The sequence below is a fragment of the Artibeus jamaicensis genome, unplaced genomic scaffold, assembly GCF_021234435.1.
Source record: "Artibeus jamaicensis isolate MK-2021 breed Jamaican fruit bat unplaced genomic scaffold, CSHL_Jam_final contig_415, whole genome shotgun sequence".
In the NCBI taxonomy this organism is placed as follows: Eukaryota; Metazoa; Chordata; class Mammalia; order Chiroptera; family Phyllostomidae; genus Artibeus; species Artibeus jamaicensis.
This window is the reverse complement of record NW_026521823.1, coordinates 19,828,030-19,853,924: the sequence shown is the minus strand read 5'-3', so window position 1 is coordinate 19,853,924 and position 25,895 is coordinate 19,828,030. Positions and strand designations below refer to the sequence as shown.

The window sequence follows — 25,895 nt, the reverse complement described above, 5'->3', positions numbered from 1 at the left end:
ATATTTTATATTTTGCTGGTCATATGGTTTGTGTTGCAACTACTCAGGTTTGTTGTTACACCATGAAAACAAAGACAATACATAAACAAATGTTATTAGCTGTACTCCAATAAAACTTGTTGTGGACATTGAAATTCAAATTTAACATAATGTTCACATAGAGGAAAATATTATGTTTCCCCTGTTTGACCACTTTTTTCTCTGTTTTCCTTTCTGGGCCTCTGTACTCCAGAGGCCTTTTAAACCTCCGCGTTCCCAGGCTTATACATCAGCTCCCCTCTTTCACATTGCATTGTTCACTCTTTCACTAGGTGACCTCATCCACCTCCACGATCTCAAAAGTGATGCATGTACTCATGTCTCCCAAATGTACAGACCATCTCTTTTTATTTTTTAATTATATGTTATTGGTTATGCTATTACCGTTGTCCCGATTTTTCCCCCTTTGTCCCCCTCCACCCAATACCCCCCACTCCCTCAGAAAATCCTGCCACAGCTGTTCATGTCCATAGGTCATGCATACAAGTTCTTTGGCCACTGCCTTCCCTATACTGTACTTTACATCCCCCTAGCTGTTCTGCAGCTACCTATCTGTACTTCTTTATCTCCTTACCTCTTCACCCATTCTCCCATATGGTTGCCCTTCCACCTAGCAACCATTGAAATGCTCTCCATATTCATGATTCTGTCTCTGCGCTTCTTTGCTCAGTTTGTTTTTTAGATTCAATTATTGATAGATATGCATTTTTGCCATTTTATTGTTCATAGTTTTGATCTTTTTCTTAAATAACTCCCTTTAACAGTTCATGTGATAATGGCTTGGTGATGATGAACTCCTTTAGTTTTTTCTTGTCTGGGAAGCATTTTTTCTGCCCTGTGATTCTAAATGATATATTCGCTAGGTAGAGCAATCATGGCTGTAGGTCCCTGCTTTTCATGACTTTGAATATTTCTTACCAATCCCACCTAGCATACAAAATTTCTTTTGAGAAATCAGCTGAAAGTCTTATGGGAACTCCCCTATATGGAACTGCTTTTCTCTTGCTGCTTTTAAGATTCTTTATCTTTAAACTTTGGCATTTTAATTATGATGTGTCTTGGAGTGGGCCTCTTTGTATCCATTTTGTTTGGGACTCTGTGCTTCCTGAACTTGCAAGTCTATTTCCTTCACCAAATTAGGGAAGTTTTCTTTCATTATTTATTCAAATAGATTTCAATTTCTGAAATTTATTCAAATAGATTTCAATTTCTGAAAATCTATTCTTTCAAATAGATTTTTGCTCTGTTTTCCTTCTGGCACTCCTATGATGTAAATATGGGACTTCTTGAAGTTGTCCCGGTTCTTTATTCTATCCTTATTTTTAAGGGGATTCTTTCTTCTTATTATTCTGATTGGTTATTTTTTATTTCCTTATATTCCAAATCATTGATTTGATTCTCAGCTTCATCCACTCTATTGTTATTTCCCTGTAAAGTCTTTATTTCAATTAGTGTATCCTTTGTTCCTAACTAGATCTTTTTTATGCTGATGAGGTCCTCACTAAGTCCCTTGAGCATCCTTATAACTAGTGTTTTCAACTCTGCATCTGATCAATTACTTATCTCCATTTTGTTTAGCTCATTTTTTGGAGTTTTGATCTTTTCTTTCATTTTAGGCCATGTCTCTTTGTCTCTTCATTTTGGTAGCCTCCCTGTGTTTGTTTTTATGTATTAGGTAGAGCTGCTTTGACTCGGTGTCTTGGTAGTGTGGCCTGATGTTGTAGGTGTCCTGTAGGGTCCAGTGGTGCAGCCTCCCCTATCAAGCTGGTACTCAAGGTGCAGCCTTCATGTGGGCTGAGTACAATCTCCTCTTAGAGTTGAGCATTGGTTGCTGTTGGCAGATGAATAGGAGGAATTTACCCAGGCCAGTCAGCTACAAGGACTGGCTGTGACCACCACCAACCTCCACCCTCCTTGGAGGATCAGCAGTGCAGGGCCACGGTGGTGGTATTCCAATATGGTCTGTAGCTACCTACTGGGTGCACTGTCCCTGGGGTTTCCCAGGTTGTATAGGCCAAGGAGAGCCCCAAATTGTGTTTTACAAGGGGCCACCCTCCCTGAGTTACAAAGCAATCTAAGATGGCTGCTACTCGTGCTGGGCTTAGAGATTCCCAGATGAAGCCAAGCTGTGAATCTAGGCTGGCTCCTGCTAGTAGTAGGTCTGGGGCTCACTGAGGCCAGTTGTCCTTTGAGAAGATTAGGAAGTTGTGCAGTATGAGCCAAGACCAGACATTCATATGGAAAAACAGTTTGAGTGGGCCCATAAGATAGGTGGGACAGAGCCTCAGAAGATCTGCAGGGTGGGTCAAACAGTGTTAGCCAGGTTGATGGAGGCTCACATATGGCCCCAGCTTGCCAGCTCTGTGGCTTTGTGGGGGAGGGTTTAGAAAAGGGACAATGGCCTCTGTTCGCCCTGATGCCAGACACTTCAGTTTCTCCCAGTATGCCACTGATGTCTTTTAAGCTTCTAGCCCAGTGCTGGAGCTCAGGGGGATTGAGTCTGAGTAGGTAAGTCTGTGTGTGGGTTCTTTAAGTGGAACTATTTTGGGCTTTAACAATTTCTTCCACCAACTCAATCCCTACTGGTCTTTGCAACCAGAATTGTGGGGACTTACGTTCCTGACTTTGGAAGCCTGGGCTGCAGAGCCTGGTGTGGGTTCCCAAGATATCCCCCCCTAATTCTTATCCACCAAACATGAGTGAGGAACCAGCCTGCTCTGCATCTGCACACCCTCCTACCAGTCTGAGTAGATGTGGTTTCTTTAATTCCATAGTTGTCAGACTTCCATTCGACTCGATTTCTGATGGTCCTGAGTGATGGTTATTCTGTATTGAAGTTGTAATTTTGATGTGGTTGTGTGAAGAAATGAGCCATGTCTGGTATCACACCATCTTGACCGAAGTCCACAGTCCAATCTTTGGTCTTTGATTTCTATTCTGATTCCAGATGTGGATATTTTTATATAGCTATTTCAAAAGTACTCAAATGTAATTTTTCCTAGGATGAAAAAAACATACACCCATGACATTTTCTGTCAATGAACCTATAACTATCCGTCCATTTGTCCAGATTGAAAAAACAATCCATGAATTGTTCTACCTAGATGTTTTCATGTTTCCATTCTCTCTCTCTTTCTCTTTCTTTCTCTCTGGCACACACACACACACACACACACACACACAAAACATTCAGCAGTACAGTTGAGTCTATTTCCTCAAAATTTCTAGTATCTATTTACTCTCTTCAGCCCCACTGCCTTAGCTCAGTTCTTAATTGTTTCTGTCCTGGAGTGCTATGCTAGCTACCCAAGCTAGTTAGTACCTACCATCCTTCCACCTCAAGATACTTTCTCTACATTTGTTTACACTTCTCTATGTCCAAAGGAACTAAACTCTATTTACTGCAACACCTACCTTTCTTTCTCTGGTGCTTCTTCTTGGTTCAATTTCTGGTAATAAGCATAGGGCGGTAACAGTTTCCTGCTGTTTCAGTTCCCTGGGTACTTTACCATCCTTTGTTAATTCCCTGAACCCTGTCCACACCCCTTTAAATAGTCCTTCAGTAATCTCTCCACAGTTAAGCCCTTTGAAAGTGCCATCTGTTTCCTGCCAAAACTCTAACTGGAATACAACCTAACTCATATTCTTGGTTCCAGCACATTCCCATCCATTACATGCTACCACTAGACTAATACAGCTTAGTCACAAATCTGATTATAGTTCCTCAATGACCTACAGTGGCTTTCAAGTTAAAGCCTAGCTTAGCTCACAAAGCCCTTCATGATTTGATCATGTCTATCAATCTAGCTTTATCTTCCACACTACACTTACCTTACATAAACAGATAACTATTTTCCGCTTCTCAAAAAAAAAGTCATGGTTTTATTCCACCTTTTCTTTCAATTATATTTCCTCTTAACGGAATTCTTAGTTTGCCTCCCTACAGCTACCTAACTCATACTTGTTCAAAATTTAGCCCAAATTTCCCCTCTTTGAAGATCTCCCATTCTCATTTACAAGCCCACCACTATACATACAGTAATCCCCCTTTCTTTAAAGTTTTGTTTTCCATAGTTTTAGTTACCCATGACCACCCTGAGTCTCAAACTATTACATGGGAAATTTCAGAAATAAACAACTTAAGTTCTAAACTGCACACTGTTCTGAGTAGTGTGATGAAGTCTCTTACTGTTTGCTTCCATCCCTTGTGGGACATGAATCATCCCTTTGTGCCGCATATCCACGCTACATGCACTTCCCACCCATTGGCCACTTAGTAGCTATGGGTTATCAGATCAACTGTTGCCTAATCCCAGTGCTTATGTGCAAGTAATCCTCATTTTATTGGCCCCAAAGTATAAGAGTAGTGATGCTGACAGTTTCGATATGCCAAGAAGAAGCCATAAAGTGCTTCCTTAAGTGAAAGGGTAAGCACAGTTCAATAAGGTATTTTGAGTGAGACCATATTCACTTAAGTTTTTTACAGTATATTGTTAAAATTGCTCTATATTATTTATTGTTGTTAATCTTTTACTATACTATATATGTGTGTATATAGTAAGCTTTATCATAGCTATGTATAGAAAAAATATATAGTATATATAGGTTTTGGACATCCACTGGGGTTCTTGCAACATTCTCTCATAGACAAGAGGGACTACTGTATAACTATTATGTCTTTATCAGACTTGAGTAGTAATATTGATCAGCATTTATCTCCTTTCTACTATGAAACTTTTGAGGGTAGAGAACATAACATATTTTACTTCAAATATCCCAGCTACACAACAGAGAGCCTTTGACTGATATATTTTTTCTCTCCTCCTAGCACTGTTAGAAAGCCCTAAATATCTCAAAATTCTTATCTAGGGCTTGACTCCTTGATGTCACTCTACATAATGGAAAAATAATCACTAGTTATTCTCCTCATACCAGAGTCAAAGGAATATTAGTAAAAGGATCTCTCTGAAGATCATATTCTTACCAGCCTCTCCTCTTGCAATAGATAGATTGGCTCCTTCCAAGGCACAGAGCTAAGAACGGGAGTCTGAGAGCAATAGGAAGGCATTTGCAACAGAGCTGAGCAGGCCAGACATGCACTTGAAAAGTATTTCCTACTTCCTGACCTTAGGAATGTCCCAGGATATTTGTATGTGTGTTTACTTGTCTTTAAGAGACTTGAGAGTCAAGTTCTCAGGAGACAGCAGGCACAAAATACTTTAAAAAACACTGATTTGGTCACTGCTGCCATCATCCTGGTCTTTCTGTGCATGGCTTAAACAGAAAGAGACACAGACAGACGAACTAACAGAGACAGAGAGAGAGGGAGAGAGGTTGACACTCACTGGTAATGTGATTTTACTGTCATTTCCCAAATGACCAATCTCATTGTTAAAATGTTCCTCTTTTTATAACAAGAGCACTTTCCCCTACGTCTGAAGTTTCCACTTCAGCAGGAGAAATGGATGAAGAGGTGGTGCAGGGACTCTAATAACCATCGTCCTACCACTTTTACTCAGTCACTGAAAGCTCCTCACACCCTCAAATCACAGGCATGATTTGGGCTTGTAAGTCACCATGGTAATAACTCGTAGAGTTCAATAGAAGAAAAATAACAATGAAAATGAATAATAAGGAAGTAAGGGTTTGTGCATTAGTTTCAATTAAATTGCTCAAAATAAATACATACACTGCACTTTCTTGAATCTGTGGGTACTGGTCTTCTCTGCCTGAAGAGAATAAGGACAGAATTAGTGATAGAAAGGAAACTCAATTTACTGATTCAGATGCAGTTTAAAAATAAGAGAGGTGGCCTGAAGAATAACAAGGGAAATAAGAGTCAGTGACAGAGCAATATTGCGTACCTTTAATAACAGCAAGCTAAATGAAAACAAATTTATATTTTTTAATTTTTTAAAAGAAAACAACATCTCCCAACAGGTTAGAGTTAAATATGAAACCAGTGACTAAAATGGAGAGGAACATGCATAGGAAATGGTTAACAATGTTTTGTAAGTACAATCATGACAGTATTTAAAAAATCTGTCTTTCCATGTTTTGGCAATAGCTTGATAAAGAGCCAAGAGGAGTCTTCACACAGTACCTTAAAAGCCTGTCTGATCCTTGGGGTTTCTGCAGCCAATGAAAGTTTGTCATGATGATGTAATGCTCCTGAGTTGTGTTTCAGCACCGAGTATGTGGTCACCGGATATCATGCCTGAGATATAGGTAAGTTTCTGGATCAAATCTTTCTTTCCAGCCTGTTCCCCTGCTTAAACTAATGTCAGCAGAGATCATTTGTTTCTAGGCTATTTTACTATCTCTGAACAATATTTTTAATGTGGGCTAAGGTTATTATAGAATTGTAAAGACAGCTGGTAAACAAAATGATGAAATCTTCGAGTCAATTTTCCTCTATTATTAGTATAAAGGCTTTTACTTCTCAACAATTTATCATCACCTCAGAGGAAAAGAGCAGCAAACCGGATTATGTGTTTTATGTGTTAAGGGAGTTCTAGTCATTTAGCAGACAAGTTTTACTGGAAAGACATTTTCAGGGAGACGAAAAGATTTCTTTTTAAGGACTCACAATGAATTTAACTTATTAAGTAAGTCCCATTGAACTGCAGGAAATAAAGTTTCAGTGTTTATTATAAGCTGGAAATATATAGGTCTTGCTATCACAGAGTTTAAACCCTAAAGACAGACAGACAGACATAGAGAAAAAGAGAGAGCACTAATTATTTTTTCAGTTTTTAATTAAGTGTCCTAATAGATATATGAAGTTAAATGGAGAAAAGATAAATATAAATAAATAAGCCAGTTCTAATACAAGGATGTGCAGACGTTTCCATATATATGGGCATCATTTTTAAATTTGGACTACTTTTAAAATTTGAATGAGGTAACCAGCACAGCCAATAGGTATATAGCTTTTTATTTTCTTTCATTATACCCTCCGTAGATGTGGAAAATTTTAAAGAACTCTTGCTGATATCATTTCACACTGTATATATTCAAGCAATGTGAATTATAGAAAACAACTATTCAAGTAATTCAAGATTTTTTTAAAAGAATAATCGAGAGTGCTATTGGGGAAAAGAGAATGAGTCCTGGGGGATGGGGGGTGGGGAGGGTACTGCCAGGGGATGAGATTAACGATGCAGGGCCAGAGACACTGGTGGAATTATCCAGATATTCCTCATCCTTCCCATGCACCCCAGTACCACAGATGCAGACCCTGAGAAGAAAATCTGAACCAAGAGTGTGCAAAATAATTATCTTCAGCAATGAGGAACAGCAGAAAATGTTAAGTGTGGTAGAATTTCTTACAGGAAAAATGGTTTTTTTTCTGCTTTGTAGAACTTGATTATCTGATGATGGTACCGATGCATGTTTTCTTTTATCCCAAACTTCTCAACTTTCTAGCCTGAAAGATGCTCTGCTTTGCCCTCAGCTGAGTCACCAAGTAGGCATCAATTTCCACCCTGTTTTCATTCAGTTCCCGTCCCAAAAAACCCAGTCTCTTCTCTGCCATACTTCCTTCATCCTTACATGAAACTATCCTCCTCTCTGTGTTCCTCAGTTCACTGATTTTTTTCTCAGATTAATAACCAAAAATCCAAAATATTGCATATTATAAAGTAGTCTGTATTTAATTTTTTAAAACATTGATTGGTCAGTAAACATTTCCAGGAAAGGCAAACAGTATGAATAAGTGAAGAACAATGAGAATGACAGGAACTGACCTGGTTTCTGATACAGAATGCGTTTGGCTTCAGGGTCTGGTCTACGTTGAAAGCCTGGACCTCTGTCACAGAGCTTTGGTGCAGCGTGCTGTAGCTCATTAGGCCTGGGTTCTCTATCCTCACAGCACCCAGCTGGAAGCAGGAAGTATACCCATGGAGAGTGAAGTGCACTCATTAGCCCAGCAAGCAGGCCTTTGGAGAGGCCTAGAAAGCATCCGCCCGGGGTTCTGCTTGATCTAGGAAACCTCTTTGATTCTCACTCTGAGATTCAGCTATGCAAAAAAAATTCAAGAACTTTTAAACCTCTCTTCTTAGGAGAGATATTGCTGAAGGAAAGACGTTAGGACAGGACCCGAGCACTGGTGGGGATCAATAACACGCCATTGTGATTCATCCTGAGGACAGAGCAGGCTGTGGAAAAGACAACCCACGGTAGAACTCTTTGTACTCAGAAGATTAGACAGTTACAGTCCAGTTGCAGCATTCCTGATGCCAGAAATTTCTATCTACCCAAAAGTCATCCTAGAGAATTTGTAAGTTCACAAAGTCTGGGGATCCAGAAAAGAAGTTCAGTTGGGAGAGGCTGTTAGAGTACACCACTGTGTGTAACGCAATGTGAAGAACTGTTTTTTAAAATACCTTACTTTTTATTTCATCAAAAAAATTTTTTACTACTATTCCATAAATAGAAATGGCCTAGACTCATTTAGGTTTTTTTAATCTTACCCATTTATTTGATAGAGAAGGAAGCACATTTAGTGCCACTGTTAAAAGAATGACAGTTGGCAAGAAAACAGGAGTCAGCTCGGCCTCCTCCATGTGCATTTTGGGAGGTCGTACACTCCCTAAATGCACAGAAAATCTGGACGTGGGAGCACAGGTGGTGAGGAAGGACAGCACTTTAATAGTTCCACTCAATTACGATTCCACAGTGAAAGTCCACAGGGCGCCTGCCATGTGTCAAGCAAGAGATGAGATTCTGAGTACACAAAGATGGAGAAAGCACATATATATCCTTAAAGAACTTTTGGTTTCCCTTGAATTGTCAGGTGTTGAAGAATAAAATAGAATATTCATCAAACACAGAAAAGTACAAGTGTATGATAAAACGACGGTGGCCAATACATCCCACTTTGCCAAAGTAGTCCCAGTTTATGCCTCTTGTCCTGGTATAATTATTATCAATAGCAGTTCTGTTCATTTCCAAAAGTTCACTAGCTTGTCACTTATAAATGAGGGACCATGAAAAGATGTAAAATGAGTTAAAGGAAGAGGACCATTACCTAGACAAGAAATTAGGAGGCCCTGGCCCAAGGCAGTGGTCACAGTGATAGAGAGAAGCAAACAACCTCCACTTTCTCTTCTTTCAGAAACAGCACACCCTCTTCCTTGGGAAGAATTTCTCCTTTCCTTCTGAGAGACGTCTCTGTGTGTCAGTAAATTAGGGCCTTTGCTTTGTCCAAGTCAAGGGGTGAGCAAGTGACCCATGAGCCAATGGGACACTCTCTCCTGGAACCTGGCCCCTTGAACAGGGATGCTGAGATGAGATAAGAGGGAGGGAAGCTTGGAGCTCATTCAACCTGGCAGCCATGCAGGGACCATCCCCACATCCAGCTCCTGCTACAGACTCCCATGATGGCGCAGGCCCTGTCATCTCCAAGTCCCCTCTCCAGACTGCCTTTCATTCTCTGAGTTTCCTCAGTCTTCCAGTAAATGTCTTTTTGGTATAAAGTAGTCAGGTTGTTTCTACTCACAAACAGCAAACCCACACTGCAATTATTGTTGCCAATATGCTGTATTTACACATGGAGGGGAAGAACGAAGGAAAAGTGAGACAACACAATCACTAGCTAGCACTTTAGCACTTTTCTTTTTGACCCTGTATCTTAACCATTATTTTGTAAGTGGACTGCATATCGTAATGCCCCTCTATCACTTTACCACAGTTTGTAAGAATGCTGTATCTACTTCACTGCTGCAGTCACCACATACCAGCACATACACAGAAACGGGGTTTGCTCTGAAAGAGCTAATTGTCGATATTAAATCTGCATGTCCTTGCTTCTGCTTCTGGGAGTTCAATTGACCAGGATTTCTGTTTCCTTACCTCTTGTGATGGGGCCAGTACTACCCATGGGATGCAACAACAACATCCCAGCAGCAGGGTTTAATTTAAAACGAGCAAAACAAAAACAAAATTCACAAACAGCTCTTCTCTTGGAGGAGATGCATGTGGGTGACCAGAAGTGAGTTTTATCTTGGCACTGCTCTCCTTTAAAGTATTCCAGGCATGGAGTGACGCCTCTGCAGTTATTACACAGCTAGAGGGTGCTGAGCAGTGACCTAACACAGGCTGCACAGTGTCCTCAGGTAGGGGGGACAAATGAACGTCGGGAGGGCAAGACTGCATGCTGCCATTGGCTGGATTTTGATGCAGCGTGCACTCTAACATCCTGAAATATGGAATGCAGGAAGTCTCCACAGATGCACTCTGCTGCAGTTCTTGAAAGACAGGAGTAAATTTACACTGGATTTTGCGAAAACAAGTGACATCATTCCTGCATACTCTGGAAAGCTGCAGCCCCAGTGGAATATTCCCGTTTTCCCCTTTGCTCTTTATGTGTCTGATTGCAGAGTTTCAGGTTTTTATGCTGCACATCTAAGTGGCTAAATCTTGCAGGGAATAACTTTTCATCACTTGCCTCTAAAGATAATAAAACCCAAGAAGAAAATGTAAAGGCATGTAAAAGTTCATTTAAACTCACACTTAATCTCTACGTGGCTGTCATCTAGAGACGTGACAGCACATGGGAAGAATTTCAGTGATCTGAAAGAAATAGTAACAACATGCTGTATTGGGGACTGTCATCATGGAAATTACAACACTGATTTATTTTGGGTGGCCTTCGTTGTACAGTGCACAGTGTTTCTTTTGGGAGAAAAGGATTTCCATTTAGGGATTTTGGGGGGGTTTGCATAGTTAGCTGCAAAAGTAATCAGGAATCTGTTATAGTTAAGATAGTCAGCTAAGCACTATATTAAAATATGGTTTCAAATGTACTGTTTCTCATTGTAGAATTCTACCAAAAAATTATACATACATATATATATATTCAAAAGGTTTTTTAAAAAACAAACATGTTCTAATTTTCAAAAAATTTTTAAGCTAGACACCTAGAAATACAATAGTTAATTTTCTTCAACTTACCAAAGTGTAATGGAAATTTTCTCATCAAAGAAACACTTATTTTAGTTATTTAGACTATAGGAAATAAAACTGTAGTGCATATTCAAAAGTTGCCAAGAGAGTAGATCTTAAAAAGTCTTCATCACAAGAACAAAAATGTGTGGTGATGCATGTTAACCAGACTTAGGGTAGCAACCATTTCAGTCTCAAAAAATACCATGTACCTGAAACCAGTAAAACATTGCATGTCAATTATATCTCAATTCAAAAATAAATACATAACAAAATAACAGTTTAATTGCAGTCCTTAGCCGAAGGATGTCCCGCAAAGTTCCTATTTGTCTGTGTTGGTCCTGTAAGAGCCACTGAACGCATGACTACAGTGAAAACCCATCCAGGCTTCAAGCCCACCTGGTTTTCTCAACATTACCCCCAAAACCCAGACCTAACTATTTGCCTTCTTTAAACCAGTTTCCATAGCTAATTCTGGAAACTACTTTTCTTTATTGAACAGGCTAGTAATAGTAAATCTTTTCAGTTAAATTTTCTACCACATATTATCAGCTGGCAAACCAAAAAATAAATCCCAAACTACAAGGATAAATTTTATGTTAAAACCACCCAAAATGGCTTGAACTGAGGTGTGGGCATGGCACCATGCACACCTCAAACTTGCCGTGACTCACTTAGGAAGCCAAGGCGAGATGGCATTTGCCTGTTCTCTCCGAAATGAAACCAGCCCAAGGAGAATCTGAAAGAAAACTGGAGCAACAAGTCCCTATGTCCATTCCTGTCCTTCCCCCTGAACATTAATTTATATCTTTATTTTTTATTCTTGGTTCTCCATAGTTCCTTTGACCTTTAAACCTTACAGGTCATCTTTGAGAACCTCATTCTTGTTCACAACGTTGTGAATTAAATGATAGCTGTTGTGCAGACACAAAAAAATGTTGTATGCCAGCAACCAAGAATAATCTCTGAAATAAATAGAAATGTATTTATTAGTCAGGAAATGCAATAGGCTATTTGACTAAATAAGCATTTTATTGTCAAGGATGATTAATTTTCATTGCTTTCCTCTTCAAAATTTCCTTCTCATTAAAAAAAAAACCTTTAAAGAGTTTTTGCATAATTTCATTCATTCAATTAGCTGAAAATTTTCCACTTTAGCTCATCTTATGGAACTAAAAGTGATATCCTTTTTTAATCTTTTTTTTAAATTAGGGATACTTTTTACATGTTGGGAGTTTGATTCCCAGGCTGGGAAAGAGAGAATGAGAACTTTTCCACCTTTCTCTACTTTCTTTGGCCTCCCCAAAACACTGGCACTAAGGAAATAAAACTAGAAGTTGGGTTTGTAGTAATTGCTGGAGCCCTCCCCTGGCCCAAAGTTACCTGACCCTGAAAACATTTTTAAAAGAAGTAGAAAATAGAAACATTACTTGACAATTTCTAAGATCGACTCCCTCTGTTTTGAATTTACTCCTTGGCATACACATGCTAAAAGTTTTACATCAAAACTGTCTGAGGGATTTTCTTTCAAAATATGTCTTGCCAACACTTAAAACTGAGAGTTTATTAAAAAGTTGGGGAAATATTTGGAGATTAAGGAATCTAAATTCAATTTGCTCTTGCTGATAATTGCTATATAACCTAACATATGTTGATGTTATTTAGAAGATATAATTGAAATTCTACCATTATTAAATTTACCCATAATTTGGTAGGAAAGAACCCCATAACAATAACATAACTGTATCTATCCACTCCAATTTGTGAGGCAAGGAAATAAAAAGGTATTGTGGAAGGCATACATGGGGGTTAGGACAGAAAAGGCCAGCAAATCATGGGTTGGATCACACTGCTTAGAACTTTCCAGTGGCTTCCCATATCTTTCAGAGAAAGCCCAATGCCCTTTGCAAAGGCTTGGATTTCCTCCATTCTGATCCTCCCCTTCCTGTCTAGCTTCAACTCCTCTCCCACCCTTCTCATTCACTCAGTTCCAGCCACACTAACTTCTTGCTGTTTATTAGACAGTCCAAACATAAGCCAGGCTCAAGACCTTTGCGTACATTCATTCCCGTGCCTAGAACACTATTCCCCCAGATGGCTACATGCTAGCTCCTGCATTTCTTTCAGTCTCTGCTTCAAATGCCACCTTTTCGGGGAGACTTTTGTGGACCACATTATGTGAAATAGCAGCCTGCGCTATCAGTCAATGATACTTGCTGTTTCCAGTGCCCCTGATCCCCTGGTAGCCCTCTTTATTTTTTTCCAGAGCACATGAAAACATCCGACATTCTACATATTTGTTGGTTTGTTTGTTGTCTGTCTTCTCCCAGAAGGCGAGCTCCATTAGGGCACCAACTTGACTTTGTTCCCCAGTGTCTACAACAAGGCCCGGGACAAAGTAGGGACTCTGCAAATATTTCTTGAAGAAATGAATGAAGAACAAAATGAATGGTCAATTTTTAAATCCTATCATAATTTTGTATTTCTAGAACTCTTTACTTTTGTTTCCCCACAGAAAAATCATACTTATCTTTGTTCCTGAGTCTTAACTCAGTAGAGTTATAAGTAGATATATTTAACATTAAAATACAAATCCAGAGTTTTTTAATATTTAAAATTATATATTGATATTGGTGAAATGTTTTCAAATACAATCCTTTTTTGTTTTTCATTATTACACATATTGCCTTCTCTCTTCTTTCCTTACTTAAATAGTAGTTCTCATTGGCCTGTCCAGTAAATTCTCTCACACAATCATTTCTTGATTGGTTTCAATTTGTGTTGCACTTGGCTCCATCTTCTCTTCATTCTTAATGTTTTCCTCAATCCCACCAATGTCTCTGAAGCACTGAAAACTCCCTAATTTCTGTCTGCCATGGGCCTAGCCTTACTCATGTATCTTTCCCTGCTGGGATGCTGCTCTTTGAGTTTATTCCAACTGTAACCTTTGGACAAATACATTCAACTGAGATTCGTCATGCTACTGAATTCTCACAAAGCTCTTCGAGCAAAGTTGTCCCTGATTTTGATGATTCATGTAAAATATTAGTTTCAAAACAAGCTAATGTGTTCCTTTCCTTAATAGTAATACATTGATAAACATAAATATATTAAATACAGAGTTAAAGGTTAACCTTTTTCCCTGTGTTTCTGTACTTTTTATGTTTTTTTAACTCAAGCATAAAACTCTTTTTATAGAGCTCTAAACTTTAAAAGAATTTAGAACATTATGCTTTTTCATAACTTCACAACCTCTACCACATGCTGATAAAATCCTTTTTTCCTACTCCTAACTCCCACATGGGTCTAAAATCTGCATATAATCATTGCAGTCCAGTAGAACTTCTGCAATGATGAAAATGCTCTATACCTGCACTGTTCAACACAGTAAGCATTAGCTACATGTGCCTATTGAGCATGTGAAAAATGAGTAGTACAGACAAAAGACTGAGTTTTTAATGCAAGAACAGGATCCTTAACTAAGATAAATTTACCCTACCAAACATGGAAAGAATGGCTAACACACAGCCAATGTTAGACCTACATCTATATCCACTTACAAACCCCATATGCTTTTCCTTTCTTGGTCACGTACTTCACTACTCCCTATGTTTTCCAAGCAAATTTCTTAGAAAAACTAAAACTGAAAAACTACTTTGACAGCCAAGTCTCAGGTCTCTGTAATGAGGGAGTACATGGGTAACAAAAATGAATCCAGGATTTACATCAACTTTGGGTTTAAAATTGTGTACGCTTACCCTGCTTCGGCAGTAGTAGACTATACCTCCTTAGCTGGGTAATTCATTGGTTGAAGCATCGTCCTGATATGCCAAGGTTGTAGGTTTCATCTCCAATCAGGGCACATACAAGAATCAACCAATGAATACATTAATAAGTGGAAAAACAACTTGATGTTTCCATCTCTCTCTCTCTCTCTCTCTCAAATCAATAAATAAAATGTTTTAAATAGTAGAATATACTTCAGTTTATCCCTCTTGACCACACTGTACAGGTTCTTATAAGCCATGACTTCCAGATGGTAAGATTCAGAATGGACAAAGAGTGTCATTGAGGCCTTGAAAACCAGATTTCTAAAATACCACAAATGTTTGATTACATAAAATTTAAGTTCTCCTTTTTTGTCAATGCATTATTACTACCTATAATATTTGGACATAAGTTGAAAGCTGACAGTGTTTTTAGCATTATTTTTGAGAAAATATAAAAATTTAAACTTATCCAAATGAATTCACTAACTTAAAATATGCTTATAAAACTATACAGTATATGTTTGACTCTTAAATTTATAATATTTATAATTAAAGAATTCCTTATATCATAGGTCATATCACACTTTTATGTATATTTGCTTCTTTGTATTTCATAGACTCCTTCCTTACAAAGGAGTAGGGACTCCTTTTCTGTCATTCTCTAGAGTTCAAATCTGCGCAGTGTGGATTCAATGGTGCCGCACCAGTGAACAGAACATTAGCTCAGAGCCAAACAAAATATACTGAAAGCCTTATGGGGGGGCAACACTTGCCCACAGAACACAGTGCCTATTCCACAGATCAATAATTTTGAGATACTCCCTGAATAAAATAAATTGAAAAGATTTCTAAATCTTTTCAACTCCAACTCCATGGTACAGTCCGCTCCAACTAGCAACTATACCATCCCACAAGAGTTATAATACACATTGACCTATTATTAGTTCAAAAAAAAACCAGCTGTTGACTCTTAAACTCAGTGCTTCTTAGTGACTTGGGCCTTAGAATATTTTATTTTCTCACCTGACATCTAATAGCCCATGGAACTCATCTTCCAGGGAATACACATAGAGGAATACTATTTCAGCATTAAGATATTCCTGGTCTCCAAATACTCTGCATATTCTAGGTCTAGATACCATCAACAGATTCAGAAGCCTTACAGATCCTACAAATTCTCTATTTGAGGTTTCTAATAGGTCACTAAGAACAATGAATGAATGAAGAAATGAATGAAAGTAATTTCTGTTTTTTATTCCTATAGTCCCCACTGAAAATTTTTCTTACAGTTTGTAGTTGCTTTGCCAAGATGCTTCAGACATATTTGGGATCACAGTTGCTCATCAAACTACCAATTTGTCATTAATTGAAGATGCAGTTAGCTATTTGATTATTCCCTAAAAGGCTGTTGCCGACAAAATTTCCCCTACTGAAAATACCTGTAGGGTCCGCTCCAACTAGCAGTTCTCAGAACCAGATAACACACAAAAGTTTTCACAATTTGCCTTAGGTTTAGCGTGATCTCCCCAAAACAGCAGGAGTGAGCTCTCCCACATGATCTCGTTATGTCTGTGTAAAGACTGACTTTGAAAATACTGTGTCGTGAAAAGAAAACATGTCTTTGAAAGTCAAAGAGGCATCATTAAAATAGTTTTCCCTCAGGAGACTGCTTAATGGCTTCTCAAAACAAAATAATAAGTAAAAAGGAAAGGATTTACTAGGTATCCAGATTTTAGAATTGTATAGTTCTGAGTTCTGTTTTATGTAACTAATAAGTACTGTCCCCAGACCACTAACATAGGTGATTCTCTCAGAGAATACCTTTATCTGCTCCACAAATTCTCATCTAGTAAAGATCCATTATATTTACATTATATTTAAGTTGAATTTTACATTATATTTTGCCAAGCTATGGCAAAAGATTGCCTGAGATAGTATAGTATAAATCTTTGGAGTCAGATATATGTTCAAACCCTATTCTAACAATTATAAAATGTGTAACCATGGGGGGGCCATTTAACTTTGCTGAGTCAAATTTCTCTATCTGTAGAATGGATGCTATAGCACCTACCACAAACCAAGGGAATCCAACGAGACAGTGGATAGAAAGCATTTAAAAAGAGGGCCTGGAAAATAGTAAAATGTGCTAGAAAATGAGCATTACTACTCTAAGTCGCTGATTTTCAATTAGTGTACTCCCCAAATTTTTAACACATCCAGGGGCACTGACTTTTTTTCCCTTAGATTGTCAAATTTAAAAAAATGACAACAGCCAACACAATAGCCATCCAATGTGAATGAGTTAAACTTAACATCTATTTTTCTGTCATGTAGGCAAAGAATATTATTTTGGTGTGCCACAGAATTTTAATAATTAGTTTATATGTGCCATGAGATGGAAAATGTTCAAAATTGTTGCTCAAAGCTATTATTTTCATCCAGGAAAACTTGCAGAATTACTTTTCTCTATGTAGAATTTCTAGAGTATCATACTGAAGCATCTATTTCTTTAAAGTACATACCACATTGATTACATTCCTTAATTAAACAAATGCTCAAGTCACTAAAGATTGCAAAATAAGGAAGTCCTGGCCACTGAATGGTCACAATCGAGTCGAGCAACAGCCACAGTGCAAATCATAGCAGCATATGACAGAAAGTATATTATGGGAGATGTGTGATCACAGTGGTGAGGGAAGACAGGGAGGGGGCGGCAAATTCGGCCCTAATAAGCGGGCTCAGGCTTCCTAGGCAGAAAGATGAGGATCTATGCCCTGAGGAGTCGGGAGATCTGATGGGTGGGAGACAATGGAGTCTCTCAGCAGATGAGTCAGGGAATAGATGTTCAGCAGGGATAGAGAATGCATTCATGTGGATTAGAGGAAGAACAAGAAGAACGAGGCACAAGAGTGTTCACATCTGAGACTGGAGACGTCAAAACTGATCAGGCTGGAAAGAAAAAGGAAAAAACAGGAATTAATTAAGTCACTGGACATTTACTATAGCTGGCATCATAGCAGGTGCTTTACCTATGGTTTTGCATCTAAATCGTGTAAAAACACTATGAGATGAGTAGCATTATCTCTGTTGTGCAGGTGAGAAAAGTGTTGCTCTCAAAAGTTAAGCAAGTTGCCCCAAGTTGCATAAAAAGACACTGAAGAAACTTGGATTCTAGCCCAGGTTTGTCAGATGACAGAGCCCACGCCAACCTCTATTTTAAGCAAGAAGCACCAGCAGGGGTCTTGAAAGAAGTGACCTCATCAAAAAAAATTTGAAAGGGAAGTATGGTGACAGAATGTAAGCTGGTGGATTGGGTGGAGATCATGCTGGGGACTGAGAGGTAAATTAGGGGTCCTAACAGTTTTGTGGGAGGAAGATGAGGAAGGCCTGCGTGAGCCAGCTCCTGTGCAAATAGAGAGGAAACACTTCTTGGAGCGACTCGAAGCTTGGTTACCAACTGGATGTGAACATACCTCGAAATCAAATCTCTAAACCCAGATAGGATAAAATATGTGCCAGGAAGAAGAGTGAAGCACTTCATTAAAAACTGCCACACTAATTTGGAAGAGCAGAACCAAACAGGAGTCATTATGTCACATAGAGTGTGGTCCAAGACCAACGATGCATCGCTGCACCTAAAGGGTGGTGGAAATGCCAAATTTGTTACCCCGCTCAGGACATTCCTCATCAGCATTTTTATAAGATCTCTAGATGGGAGGAGGGGGAGGAGGATGGGGGTGGGGAGCACTAGTCTAGGTGAACTAATATTGAGGGTAAGAAAGAAAAAAAGCATCAGAGAGGCAATTTTCTTAGGAAAAAAATAGGCTCTAAACCCTGAATTTCCACCATGAATCTAAAATCTTTCAAAAGCATTCTGGTTAGCAATGATTTTATTTCACATTACTTTCATTATGTTAATTAGTTTCTAGAAGAAGTAGCAGCCACAGGTGCTGACACTGCCAAGATGTAAAAGGCAGATGCTCCTTCAAATTCAGTACTTTATTAAAAAAACTGCCAAATCCAGCTGCAACCGAATGATTAGGTAGCATTTGATCTGCTCGCTTGGAATGTCAGCAGGGATACTGCTTACATAAGCTCTACGCTGCCTCGGATTGTCCTTCAGTTACTGGGAAAACAGAAATCCCAAAGAGAGTTTATTTTATCATCATGATTAATCAGAGTGGGACAGAACAGAAAGATCTTAAAATTTTTTTCTGAACCTTCGATCAGTTCATTCAACACATGGGTTTGTGTAAGTGTACGAGGTCTGTCTGGAAAAAGTCCAGCCATGGCTCATACACCTTAAACTTGGGCGGGAAGCAAGCCGTTTACATCCCTGGTCTGGTCAGTGCACACACTTCCCTGTGATGGCACGTTCCTGCTGCGTGAAGAGTTTCCATGGATGTCTTTTTCATCATCACTGTTTCTCAACAAATCACTGTTTGTTAACATCATCACTGTTAGTTAACTATGTACAGGCAGGATTTAGGCTCTCGGGCACAGAGGGAAACGAAGCCGCCACTGCTCACGTGACGTGGACCTGACATTCAAGTGAGCAAAACAGATAATGAACAAATAAAAAGTGAGGTCTCATAGTGACAGACGACAATGAAAAAGCCCAGTGTAGTACATATAAATGGGGACCAGAGCCAGGGGGATGCTGTTTTAGCCAGGGCGTTGAGTCAGATTTCTCCAGGGAGTCGACGTTTGAGCTGAGATCGGAATAAAGTAGAGGTTAGACCTGGGAGGAGAAGTGTTGCAGGCAAGAGGAACAACAAAGGCAAACGCACAGCAGGCGTGTTTGGGAAGGGGCAGGAGTTAAACTTGGCTGGAGCAGAGTCAATGAAAGAAAATGGTCAGCCTGGTGCCAGATCGGGAGATCCTTGAAGGACCTTGAAGGCAACGATAAAATGAAAACAAAAAGCAGACAAAAATGTTTCATTTACTGAGCAGGCCCCATACTAATAAGACCTACATACACTATTCAGTCTAATCTTCACAATAATTCTGCATTTCAGTATCATCATTATCCCTTAAGAAAACTGAGGCTTAGAGGGATTAATCAACATGATCAAGGTCTCACAACTACTAAGTATTAGAGCTGGGACTTGAACCCTGGTCTATCACCAGAGGCCATTGCCCTTTCCACGATGCTGGCACTACAGACACATCCCTGGAATCAAAGTTTACATGCAGCTTACCAGTGAAATTCTGAGAAATTCAAGTATACAATAAATATGGCTCTGGGTACTTCTATAGTAAAAAGGGAGAATTATATTCCCTAGTTTTTGTGGCAAATAAGTTTTATTTTGGTCACATTTTTCATACTCTTAACACAGGAAATTTCATTGAATGTTCAAATCCACCACAATTTTGTACTAGCATTTATTTCAGGTATAAAAAACCTGATGTTTAATACATGCAGTTAACCCCTCACTCAGACTCAGTAGACGATAAGCCATGATACACAGCTGCAGAGATACTTTCACTTCAAAAACACTTGGAATTTGAGATATAGATGTTCAAAATAATAGTTGGTACTTTCCACTGCTTCCTAAATTACATCGTCTTTGCTAATTTGTGCACCTGCTTTTCTAAATTTATCTCACAATACATGTATCCACTCAAGGAGGTCTGTTCCAATGATCCTCGTCCTTTCCTAGGTCGGTCTCCCGCACAAGAGCCCTTTCAGGTCTCTCTGCCCACTGAGACCTGGCTCTTCCTTTCACACCCTGCCCTTTTCACTGGAGCATTTAACACACTGCCCTGCCTGTGTAAGAGATTAACCTTCAGTACGTACATTCTGCTTCACCAGCTAACCACAAACAGCCTGACTTTGTCCTCAAGGTCTCTACGCACCTGCCTTTGCCCACTCACCACCATAAATTACAAGACTTTAGATAGATCTGGGGACTTTTTGATCATCAACAATTAATTCTGCACTCCCAACCAAATTTTTACATTCTGCTAACCACCACATTTCTTTGAATCCTTTACTTAGTTGAATAATTCTGAACTCATGCACAACTGATTGTCACCTTCACTACAACGTAGTCCTGTTTTCAAATCTGTCTGCAAGCATTTCCTTGGAAAACTCTTGGAATCTGAGTGATGCGAAGCACACTTTTTTTGGGGGGGACACAAAAACCTAATTGAGCCAAAAAAAAATAAAATCCACTTAAAATAAAAATACACCAGGTAACCCTCCCTTGTCCCAATGCCTTCTGTCCTGCAAACTGATACATCGAAGGGCCATTTCTCCTTGAGAAAGGTCTGCTCCATGGGGTAGGTTGTTCTAGAATAAATGGGACAGCTAGCTCTGTTTTCCATTTAGTCTGTGGTGACAGTATTACCCTAATCATAACCTTTCTATGAACATCTCAATAAAATTCTGTTCAACAAAACGATTTTTTAATAAAAACCAGGCATGTCTTAATTCTGCTTTTACACCGCAAATGGACCTAGTATTGAAGGCCATGCTAAACAGGTGTAAGTTATAAAAGGTTGTTGGTTTTCAAGATTGGCTAGTATCTACGCTGTTTTCCAGCAGTTTGTTGAAGTGCAGCAGCTGAAAAAATTCTGTGTTTGTAAGGAAACTGCAGTATCTAAAACTCTCCAGAAGCACTCCGAATGGCAGGGCTTTTCACCAATAAAACGTGAGATTCAAGTAACACATTGTCACTACTCGGCAAATAATAAGGAGCAGGTATAAGTATGACATCACCGCAAAACATTCTCATTGGCGGTGCGTCTGTGTGCTGGTCGCTGTTCTATTTGTGGAAGCAGCAGCCTTATTCAAATTAACCTTTTCACACAGAGGGGAGGAGGGAGGTGGTGAGTAATACTCTGCAGTCTTCTCCCTGAAGGTGATGTGCTTTCAAATTTGCTTTACCTTGCCGTTGAGCAGGCAAAATAAAAATAAATTCAGCTGTGGCAGTGTTTCAGCGGGATCAAAGCTGCTCGAATTAGATCAGGTCAGTGAAAAGGAATGGATTAGAAGCTGTTGGAGAGTTAAAGCAAATTTCTGGATTTTTTTCTCTTTGCTCTTATTCCTTCCCCCCTTACTATTTCTCCGTGTGTTATTCCTGAACTCGACTGCTGCACAGACTAAACTTGGTATCCCTCCCATCAGCCATTCGAGGGAGGAATGTCTCTGCATATTAATTCCGCTTTCCTGAGCTATCTGGGGGCCTGGCAGACAGGTCAGGTGAACGCATCGTTTTCTGGCATTTTAGAAAGACTCAGGAGTATGAAGTTGATGAGACAGTTTAACCACATTGGCTGCAGTCTGTGAGGAAGTGTCCCTCTCTGTCAGGTCACTGTTACATAATACAGGGCCTCCAGCTACCTCAAGCATACACGGGAGGGCCCACTCTGTTTCTAACCCTTCATATTCGGCTTTAATTTAAGGGAGCTCCCATGTAGGTGCCGTCCGTACATCTATCCACTCTCCTTCTGGATTGGCTTCTAGTACTTTGCATAACTTTACTTAAATAAAATGCTTTGAGTCTTTGGCCTTATTTTATTTTATGTCTTCAAGCTTGTTTCACTCCCTCTTGTCATCTACAAAGACCAGTCAGAACATAAACCACGAATAATTTTGAGTCCTGCTTTCAACTAACTTTGCTTTAGTCATTTCTGTTTCCAATATTTGTGTTTTCTTCCCTTTTACCTCTTCCTTCCTACCTCAATGTGCCTCTACTTACCAGAGACAATTTAAAAAAGTGAGTGACAAAAGTCTGTGGAAAGTTGACAATAAACCTATTATCTCTGCCACAGTATATATGGGCTTTCTCAGTCTGTGTGGGCTCCTACAACAAAACATCACAGACTGGGTAGTTGATAAATAAGAGCAATTTATTTCTCGCAGTTCTGGAGGCTAGAAGTCTGAGATCAGAGTGCGCTGAGGACCCTTTCCAGGTGCAGGTTTCTGCTTTTATCCTCAGATGGTGGGAGGGGCTCAGGTGCTCTTGAGAATGGGAGCGGGATTGTCTTTTATAAGATCACTCATCTCGTTCATCAGGATCTACCCTCATAACTTAAGCCCCTCTAGAAGTTCTCACCTCCCAATACTACCATCACTGGGGGGTTACAATTTCAACATATGGATTTAGGGGGTGGAAGAGACACAAATATTCAGACCATATCACAGTGCAGGCAGAAGCAGCTGCATTTCAGGTCAGAAACAAGTACTGCACACAAACAGCTCGCTCACTAGCTTTGCTCCAAACTCAAGGCTCCGTGCTGCACTGGTGCCTGCTCTTAAAGAGACGTTAACCTCTGAGATCTTAGCGCTTCACTTGCTACTCTGCTAAAAATATTTACAATCTTGTCATCAAATGCTAATGACACCATTTCCAGGATGACACTCCATGTTACAATCCCATGTGGTCTCTCTGTCCTTGTTTTGCTTCTCTAACTTACAATTCCTTTAAATTTATCTGGGTGTTGTAACTGTTATGGGGGCCCTAACAAAACTGTACGGATTCAAAAAATAGTAGTTTGTCTGAAGAAGGTCCCCGCACTATATTTTCATCACTGCTGAATGAATAACGCAAGGGGCAGCGGGCCGCAGAGAAATGCTGGGAAGTTTGTTGGTCAGTGGGGAGCAGGTGTGTGCGGGGGCAGAACAGAGGCAGGAAGTAGAAGGAGCAGACTCTGTACGTCACTGCCACTCACAGAACCTGGACCTGTCTGAACTCTGCCAGAAATTACTGTGAACTGTTCGCTTTTTCGTGGGTAGCTGCTGAAACCCCATGGACCAGGGATCTGGAGCAGTTTTTAGCACAGTTCTCTCTGTCGCTGAAATCTGCCAGTCTTTTGTGCCCTGAATCCACGTTTTGACTTCTCGCACCTTTCCCTACTCCCAGCCCTTCCTCTGAAAGGAGACTGCTTCGCAGCCTACCTTGGCACACTGTTGAGAGCGGCTCTGGGGCTGCTGACTTGACCTGGCACACCGCGCGTTCCCAGCTCACAATGCCTGAATGCTGCATTGTTCCTGTGCTGAATGAAATTTTTGAAAATGACTTTCAGATGTTAGAGTCCCATTCTGATGCTGTCCCCCCCCTCCTTGCCATTTATAATCTCATAAAACTCATTATCTTTGTTTGACTCTGGACAAAACTGAAGCGGCTCATAAAACAGCATCCTCGATGAGGTAACTGATACCAATTTGAAATGCTTCAGCTTAAGACCACTACCAAATAATTTAATTATTGCCTTTCCACTGTACTTACCTTTTAGTTTGCCTGTTTGCTTCCTTGGCTGTAACTCTCAAATCCACTGGGTTATTTTAGGCAGTGCCCAAAAATTATTGTGACCTTCTTTATCTGAACTCTGATCGGAAAGCTGCCTAGTTCTTCCCAGGTTTTTTTTTCTCCCCCCACCCGCTTCAAACCAGAAAAGTAGCTGCTGAAAGCAGAACAGTTGCCATGGCAACCCCTTGGCAGCTTCCTCAGCTAGTAACAGTGTTGATTTCCGAGGAGGAGGCCGGGTGGGAGGGGGTGGAGCTCGGAGGAGGTAAAGGAAGGTTACTGTGCACTTAGTTAATATGCAAAACCACTTACACAGTGCTGGATGTGCAGTGAATAAGTGCAAACAAAGCCATGCTTCATCAGCTAACATGGACTTTACACACTAGTTGATCTGTCCAAGGATGCAGATGTTGGCTCAGAGAGAAATTTTGCAACTGGACAGTAAAGGGCACAAGCGATAATACTGCACGAGGTTAAACAATAATTTTGGGATGGTTGGTGGGAATGGAAGAAATAAATAGAAGTTGAAGTGTATTTGCCTTGCTCCTCTGTGTTTTGTTCAAAGGAAAACAGCAATCTAAATCACAGGGATGGTGTTTTCTCTGAAATCTAACACACTGAAGTTCAAGTTTGCATCAATTAAACTCTATGTAAGATAAACCAATATGTTCAGATATAAGCAAGTATAGCATAATTTGGTTTGTGCTTGAACAAAACATACGGCTCAAGTAGCATCTTTCACCTCCGAGTTTTCAGACAAAGAAGCAGTGTATAGCAACTTAGGGCTGGGAGTGGAGGCAGATCCCTCGAATATCTCTGTCTCTCTCTCTCCCCCCAGCCCCGAACTTTGATAGATTCCTGTTTGTTTCCTGGGGGCTGCAAAGGTTGGAAATACTCGTAAATCCCAAGAGAGTATTGGGAAGACTCTGGAGCAGTGTTGCTCTGGCAGAGGACACCTGCATGAGACAAGCAGACTGGCTGCAAGCTGAGGAGGCAGCCAGCCAGCTCCTCACCACGGGGCCTTTAATATCTTTGCATGTTAAAGAAGAGGTAGATGCTTAAAAAGCCTGCAGTGGTGAGCCGAGGTCTCCCCACCAGGTGTCACTAGGGATTTAAAGCTTACCAGACATTTGGGATGAGGCCTAGGAAACAGCCAAGCAATGATTAATGAAGCTTACTAAAATATTTTTGAGAGGTTATATGTGAAATAATTCCAAGGAGATCTCCTTCCCAGGGAAATTAAAATGACAGCTACAGCTTGGTTTAAATGATTTCTCGGCCTTTTTCTCTAAGACTCTGTCTCCATTTCGGAGTCGTCCATTCCAAAAACCAGACACGCATATAAAATTCATGAAAGGCGCACTGAATCCAATACCGTGAAGAAAATACAGACGCAAAACCAAAGTAAGGGAAGAAAATGAGGGTTATAGCAGAGGTTCCCACCTACAAAATGAGTCCCACGTCCTAACACCATAGATGTGAATTTTGTAATCTCAGGGTCAAGGTCAGAGTTCACTGCAAAAAATGCAAGTGCCCCAGAAGTTTCTGTATAAGTGTTGTCAGCTTATATTTTATCAATGGTTAATGTTTTTTAACAAAGCCACATGAAGACTATCTCTACTTTTTAAAAAAAACTGCATTGAAAATATTACCCAATTTAGGCACCTAGGAATATGCATTTGATCATTTTTTTTCTGGGAATTAAAGAGTAGGCAAATTTTGTCTCTCTTGAGTACTTTCATGCTGTTTCCTTCTCTTTTTGTCTTGTCTGCCTGAAAGCTCAACATCAGATTTCATCAGCTTCCCTTGCTTACATATTCTTATGTAATTTCTCCTCCATGGAACTTACATTATTTAAATAATGACTTCCTATCTTGTTGCATAT

The 25,895-nt window shown here is 39.8% G+C and overlaps 1 long non-coding RNA gene across 1 annotated transcript; it reads right to left on the bottom strand.

Annotated features, from left to right (window-relative positions):
• Window positions 1–17,347: 17,347 nt before the first annotated feature.
• LOC119055094 (uncharacterized) lies at window positions 17,348–24,084 on the bottom strand. The gene is made up of 3 exons (XR_005083622.2): window positions 23,993–24,084; window positions 23,662–23,759; window positions 17,348–17,705 (listed from the first exon to the last, which is right to left on the bottom strand). It is a non-coding gene; the product is annotated as an uncharacterized LOC119055094 (long non-coding RNA).
• Between the last annotated feature and the right edge of the window lie 1,811 nt (window positions 24,085–25,895).